This window comes from Triticum dicoccoides, chromosome 5B, assembly GCF_002162155.2.
Source record: "Triticum dicoccoides isolate Atlit2015 ecotype Zavitan chromosome 5B, WEW_v2.0, whole genome shotgun sequence".
Classification (NCBI taxonomy): domain Eukaryota; kingdom Viridiplantae; phylum Streptophyta; class Magnoliopsida; order Poales; family Poaceae; genus Triticum; species Triticum dicoccoides.
The window spans coordinates 98,603,747-98,611,635 of NC_041389.1; the positions used below are offsets into that span (position 1 = coordinate 98,603,747).

At 47.2% G+C, this 7,889-nt stretch overlaps 1 pseudogene; it reads left to right on the forward strand.

The window, feature by feature from the left end:
* The first annotated feature begins 307 nt into the window (after nucleotides 1-307).
* LOC119307588 lies at nucleotides 308-6,821 on the forward strand (annotated as a pseudogene).
* The last annotated feature ends 1,068 nt before the right edge of the window (nucleotides 6,822-7,889 follow it).

The following is a 7,889-nucleotide window of genomic DNA, read 5'->3' on the forward strand; positions in this document are numbered from 1 at the left end:
CAACCTGTCATAATCCTGCTTAACTAGACTGAACCGGTTCCTATGTAAAAGTGATACTTCCTCCTATCTATAATAAGTGTCCCAATTTTAAACTAGGGTTAGACTCTGGGTTGGAGTAGTTTTTATTTTGACAAAAAGTTAAACAAAAGTGGTAGTTCCGTGGGAAAGTGGTCATTTTAGAAAGGTCATACGTGGAGTGTAGCTTCTGCAGGGGTAAAAGAGTCAACTAAAGTAATACATCTTATAATCTAATTTTTTTCACAAAAAACTATACGCCAAGGAACGCCTAACCGTGCCGCGGCCCGCCGGCTTTCACAGGCACCGCCGCGTCCGGGAACAGACCGACTGCCGCCTTCCACGTGCCCGCGGGTTCCCCCTCATCGAGGCGACCCACAGCGGCGCGGCCGCACCGAAGCCGAAGGGGCCCATCACTCTGGCGCTGGGTTATCCGAGGCCGTACCGGCGCTGGCAGGAGGCGGAGGGCGCGCCCTGAAGGAATCTTCCTGATTAGACCTGGCTTGCTCTGACCTGGTGAGTGATGGCCTGCTCTGTTCACTCGATTCGGCACTGTAGGTGAAACCTTCACCTTTTCTTCATTTTGTTCCAAACAGAACAATGGGGTTCAATCCAGGTCAAGTTTCCCCTCTCCTCGCCTCTCCTCTTATTAGCAAGCTCTGTTTGTTATTTTGTGTGTGCTTTGGATATTATTTTTTTGACGAAAAGACGGCCCTAGGGCCGTATTTCATTGATTAATCAGGAGAGGCAGAATACAAAGTCTGAGAGACAAAAAGAAGGTGGAGCTGGCATCCAAAAAGAAAACACTCAGCAACAAACAAGGGGAAAATCAAGGTGGTTCAAATATTCTGTCGAGCAAGCTAAGCCCAGCCGCTGACCAACATCTTGCCTCATCCATGATTCGTCCCATGAGTTGTGGAGCGCAGCATATGTCAGCATTGAACACACGGTTGTTTTTGTTCCTTCCATATCATCCAGGAGACCAAGCAAATGGCCTGACTTCCATTCTTTCATCTTATTAGCTGGGAGCAACTGCAGTTGCATCATCCAATTGTTTTTGAGATGAAGGCATTGCTGATGGGAGTTTACCATTGGCGCTAGGTTGAGAAAAAGGCCCCCAAGCTTGCTGATGGCCATCATCCAGAGCTGCTTTGGATACTTAAACGATGTTATTTGGGCTGCTGACTCTAATATTAAAACCTTGGCTCTGAAGCTACAATGTAGAATTTCTTGTAACATCCCTGTGTTGATCTTTCTTGTCGTTTTTGCTATGGAGGCTCAGCTGTACTGCCCTGCGTACCAAGGTACTGACAGAGTTATTACAGCACCCTCTGGGTATTGCTGTGCTCCCTTATCTCCTTGGCACTGCGAAAAGTAGGGTACGATTCCTTCTGCTCAGATTCCAGAAGTTCTCAGTTGAAAGCATGGTCATGCTTTCATCTGCAACTCTCTGAAGACTTTGCACGTGAGACTCTTATTTTAATTGAAGGTGTGATGGCAGTACAAGACCCGCAAGCATCAGCTTGTATGGTGTGTCATTCATCTGCATATATGTACGTTCTTGCTCTGTGCTTGGGCATCCTTGGCATTGTGGCCGCTTCTCTGCAGAAGTATTGGCTCTTGGCAAAGGTAAGAGGCTTCTGGTTTTTCTACTTTCTACTACTCCTACATCCTTAGTGCATAAACTTGATACTTCTTTGGATCTTGTTTATGGTGGCTCCTTTAGTGCTTGCTTGCATAGCTTACTTTCCTTTGATTTTTCTGACATCAAATATATGCATCCATGTGAATTTGGAACAGACTGCTGATAACAAATACTACTACTTCATCCTATTTTAGGCTGCTCTTTTGCTCTGGGCTTGGGCATCCTTGGCATAGAGGCTGCTTCTCTGCAAAATTATTGATTTGTTCAAAGAGCTTCTTGGCAAAGGTAAGAGGCTTCTTGTCTTTCTACTTGCTACATCTTTAGATCATAAACTTGCTACACTTTTAGATGATGTTTATAATGGCACACAGGAACCTAAAGTGCATAGTTCTATTTGTCCTGAAATTTAATATTAGACGTTTTTCTTTGATTTATCTGGCATGGAGTATATGCATCAAGTTGAAGTTAGAACAGGCTGCTGATAGTAACACATATTGCTACATCTTTCTATTTTACACTGAAAGAAATATTGGCTGTTCACAAATGTAAGAGGCTTCTTCTCTTTCTACTAGATCATAAACTTGCTAACTCTTTAGATCACCTGAAAAAAACTTGCTCCAGTATTGGACACCTTTGATTTGTCTGACATCGAATATATGCATCCATGTGAGGTTGGAACAGACTGCTGATGATAACACATACTACTACATCTTCCAATTTTAGGCTGCTGTATCTTGTTCTCTTGATTCCCCACCATTTTGATGACATCTGTCATGGCGCCGGATCAAGATTATGATCAAGATAACAGTCATGTGGATGATACCCAGAAGTATTTTTTCAAGTGCATGGTTGGCGATTTCCCAGAAAAAATGGCAAGCCCTGGTGCATGGACGCCCTTTCTCTCCTTCAGACGGAATGCCATCCTGGTCAGAATGATAATTTTGTTGTTTGCTTGTTCCTGCAGGCCATACCACAGAAGTTTGTGGAGAACTTCAAAGGTCATATCTCTGAAGTTATCAAGCTAGAAGCTCCTGATGGAAACATTTACAATATTCAGGCTGTCAGGGATCTGAACAAGATAGTCCTCGGATCTGGATGGGGGGTATTTGTCAGCTTTTACAAACTAAAAGTGGGCTACTTCCTGGTGTTCAGGTACATCGGGGATTCTCACTTCAAAGTTCTGATATTTGATTTTGGAACTTGCTGTGAGAAGGAAGTGTTCCACGTTCTCATGAACTGCGACCCTAATGCCCAAGAAAAAGAAAGCAACAGTGAGTCCCATCGAAGGTGCGAGCTCTGTGATGTGCATTTCTATTGGCATCACCTGGATGATAGGCAGAAGCATTTCCTGAGGCTCATGGTTGGCGATTTCCGTCGAGAAATGGTAAGACCTTGGATGATAATGCCCTTCCTGACGTCTTGATGAAGTGTAGTCTTTACCGAAAAAGGGTTTCCCCCCGCTTTATATTATAAAGCACCAGACACACGATCACAGGGTAACTGCCGGGGCGAACGGCACAACAAGCCCAAAAGGGAAAAAGAAGAAATAAAAGCCAACAACGGCAGCTCGGTAAGCACAAATGATCCGCCACCGCTGCGCCCTCCACCTTCGTCCCACCACACGCCATGGCACCGGCCCGCCGCATACCAAGCAGCACCTCCAAGAAGGAATGCGACGCCAACGACGCTGCTGCCCGGACGAGTCCTAGGGTTTCCCCCGGCATACGGAGGGGAGCAGGTGATGGGTAGCGCCGACGCCCTTCAAGAAGGAATGATGGCACCCTCAGGTGTCACCGCGTCGGAGCCGGAAGAACCGGCAAAGATTTCTCCCACATCCCCAAGCACCGCTACCCACTCGAACCGGGGCCATCCAACCATCAAGCCACCCGCAAGCACGCGCCACCACGGTCTTGGACACATCCACGCCGCCCCGCTGCGAACACCACCACGAGGCCAAGGAGGCCGGAAAGAAGCGCCAAGCGACGGGAGGAACCACACAGAAGCCAAGCGGGAGGGAACCACCTCCCCCGCCGACGTGCGGGAGGCCCGAGCCCCCGGCGACGTCGTGGTCGCCGACCGGACGTGGCAGCAGGGCACACCGGGCCACCCCTGGCCCGGCCAGGTCCACAACGGACCCGCAAAGCCCCGCCGGCCATGTTGCAGCAAGCCGGCACCTGCGCCGCCCGCTCCCAGCCGTCAACGCCGCTCTCCCGCCTCCTGGAGGCCACGCCGCCGGCCCGTCCCGCCGCCGGCCCGCCCAAACCCAGATGGGGCCCGAAGGGCCCAGATCTGGGCCGAGCGGGCTGGTTCAGGCCGCGCCGCCGCGCCGCCAACGGCGACGCCGTTGCCCAGTCGTCCACCCACGCCGCGCCAGGATCTCCGCCGCCACGTCGGACCGCCGCCGCCGAAGAGCACCCCCCGGCGCACACCGCCCCGCGCCGGGGAGCACCGAGAGGGGAAGGGCAGGAGGCCGCCGCCGCCAGCAACCCAGGGGCCAGGCCTGGCCGCGGGTGCCGGCGACGGCGGCGGGGAGGGAGGGAGGGAAGGGGGGGCTCTAGAGGAGGGGGGGCGCCGGAGCGCGGCCGGTCGCCCGCGGGGACGACGCGGTCGCGCGAGAGGAGAAGAAAAGGAGAGAGTCGCCCTGCAGGCACTATTACAGTGTCCGAAGTGTAATCTTTTGATCAGATATATATAATTTGTTGATTGCTTTGTTGTCTGTTCCTGCAGAGCATACCACAGAAATTTGTGAACAATTTCAGAGGCCGGATCTCTGAAGTTATGAAGCTAGAAGCTCCAGATGGAAACATATACAACTTTAAGGTTACCAAGGATCTGAACAAGATAGTCCTTAGATATGGATGGGCAGCATTTGCCAGTGATTATGAACTAAAAGAGCATGACTTGCTGGTGTTCAGATACATTGGGGACTCTCACTTTAAAGTCCTAATATTTGACCCAAGTGGTTGTGAGAAACAATCATTCCACATTGTCTTGAACCATGCTCCTAATGTACCAAAAACAGGCATATCTCATGATCGGTCATTCATCAGGGAAACAAGGCGCCGAGACTGCGGATCACACGATAACAACAGTAGGAAAACTAAAAAGATGACTCCGGTGGACTCTCCTTCACCGAGATTTGGTAAAGAATTGCTAACTGATGTACATTTTCATTGGTACCTGTAATTGCTAACTGATGTCTTGATGATCGGGGTTGTGGAGCAGAAGGTGTCACATCTCCAGAAGTCACCATGAATTCATGTGGCCTTCGGAAATCGCCGAGCCTCACTATGTCCTAGCAACGGGGTGCAATCTGACTACAGCACAGAAGGCAGAAGTCGACGCGCTTGTGAAGAAAGTTAGGCCTGTAATTCCATTTTACATCACAGCCATGAACAAGACAAGTATGCCTGGATCTCTGGTATGTGTGCAGTATCCTCTACAGATTCAATGAGACTCCTGCAACATTTGTTATTTAATGTTCAGATCTCTTGTCTAAAATTTTGTTGGAATTTTTAAAATTATAGTAGCTCTCTGTAAATTACAATCTTCAATAATTTGAAAGCGGTGTATCACAATAGACATTCCAATCAATGGTTGAATGATGAATATCATCGAACTATTCCATTCCACTGCTGAATGACGGAAACTGGAGTTTTTTCTTACTGATGGACTGATCCTGGGAATCCTGATGATTCATTCATCTGTAACAGGCCATCTGCAAGGATTACGCTGCCAAATACCTTCCACATGAAGACCAATTCATCACACTCTGCCATCCTCATAAGAGCAACATATGGGTAGATAATTTGAAGGTTATCACTGATGGTTCATGCATGCTTTCTGTTGGCTGGTCGTGCTTCGTTCTCCACAACGAGTTGCGGGAAAGTGACATCTGCCTATTTGAAGTATCGAAAAGCGACGGTGAAGTGACAATGGTTGTTCATTCTCTTGAAGGAGGTCATCACCTACAAGGTGAGTATGCAACACATTGACACCTGCACACATGACATTAAAAATAACCCTCAGGATCGCCAACTTAAAAAAGATGAATTTATGAGACAACATAGAAATAGACTCCTTTGTTTTATGTAGCCAGACCTGAACCAGTATGGAATCAAGAGTGAGTTAGTGTCACTTTACTTGATCATTTTGGAATGCCCATTTGTGTTTGTACAGGGAAAAAGCCCGAATCTCAAAACAAGTGCACTTATCCAGTTAAGGTCGAGGTGACCGAGGAAGAGGACAGTGACAAAGAATATGCTGAGTCCAACTACTACTACTCAAGGTATGCCTATGACCTGACCGGCGAGGAGCAAGAGGAGATATTCAGGTCAGCGTTGATTCAACAGGGCAATCCGGTATACGTCGCCGTCCTGCAGGAGAATCATGTTAGCAGCAGGAATAACTTGCTGGTCAGTTCAGTTGTTCCTCTAATCACGAACTGGAAGACCTAGACAGTTCATTAGACCGTCTTTGATAGACTTTGTGAACCGTCTGTGCCATAGCTTTCCGTACTAATGACTAATGTTCTGCTGTACTGTATATGCAGACCTTTCCCAGAGACCTTGCGGCTAAGCATCTCGCGGAGAGGTCGCACGACATCCTGCTCCTGAGACCTAACAGGAGAGAGAAGTGGTGCGTGAGGTACTACTACCATTCGATGATGAGGATACAGGGTTTCAGCTACAGCTCCTGGACCAAGTTTGTCTCTGACAACGGGCTGCACGAGGGCCATGTCTGTGTCTTCGAGCTGATGAAAGGCGTGTGTGAGGCCACGATGATGGTCCACGTTTTCAGGAAGTTCAATGGCAGGTTTGTTCTGCTGGACTAACTAGTTAGGTTCCTGCGTAGCTGCATCCATCTTAATTTGTGGTTGAATAACTGAAGCTGTTGTCACCGGGAGCTGAAATGAGAGTAGCTTGTGTACCAGTAGAAGTAGTTTTTGAAACGTACCATGTGAATGTTCATTCCTGATTCACCAGCCATGACTGTGATTTCAGAACCAAGAGGAGTATTTCAGCGCTTGTAGCCGTAGGTAGAAGGCCGTGCCAAAGCATCTATGGCTTACTCCCCTGAAATTTTGTTGAATGTAAATCGGTTGACTGAAATTTTATTAAATCTAAGCCTGAGTCCCAGCTAGTGGATAGCTGTGTGCACATGTTACTGGAGGACAGCTACTCAGCTAATCGGCGACGAAAAGTTTTAACTTGTAACTCGTGTGTTCTTGTGTGGGTTATTCTTTAAGTGGTGATCGACTAGGAGAAATTAATTGTTTGTTGCATGATCTGGTTCTCGCGGCCGCTTTGGCTATTTTGTTGTGGCTTTTGTTAGACCTGTGATGATATGAAAGCGTGTAGTTGCAAAATTCATCAATGGCTCTTTATCTGGTTTTGCAAAATCAGAAACATGTCGAGCAAATTTGCAGGAGTGGATGATCACAACATCAACAGCAAGAACCAACCGCTAACATATTTTATTTTTGAGATTGAGATCGAGAGATGTAAACCGCCGGATGGATAAGGGTTAGACGAGAACTTACAAATTGATGAGATGCTAGCATATTTTGTTATTATTGTTGTTCTTGTTGTGTCCATGATGACGATGAAAACAAATTTAGAATTTCAAAATAACATCTTCTCAACTCGCCGAATAAGTTATATCCCATCCAATTACTTGTCATAGCATATAACTTGCTTTGTTTGTGTTAGGACCCAATGCATAAGAAACTAGATTCCTTCCTGATTAAATCAACTATATTCCAGGCCATTCCATCTATGCATTGCCACATAAGGCACAACTATTATGCTTCCCCCTGGATATATCATACAGAATCAGGCTAGTTACAGTTGGACACACATATAGCACACAAAATTGAAAAAATAGTTTGCACATTCAAGCCGTAAAGGCTAGATGTATTTCCGAACCCTCTCATCCCTAAGTAGTTGTGCGTTCGACAAGCAGGGAAGCAGTGAGATCCTTCTAATCCTAGATTGACTTGTAGGTATGAGAAGGTGGTAAAGAAAGAGTACTCAATGAGAGAAAAGTAGTAGAGCCTGGGTGATCTCCAGGCTAGAGTTCTTATGTGAAGATATACACTGCGTAAGAAGATGATGGGTGAAAAATGATCTGATATCATCAATGAAACCTGCACCACATGTGACCTGAGATTGTCTTGCATCGCAATTATACCTAGTACTCCATGGAGGTGTCGGAGTAACATGGAAAT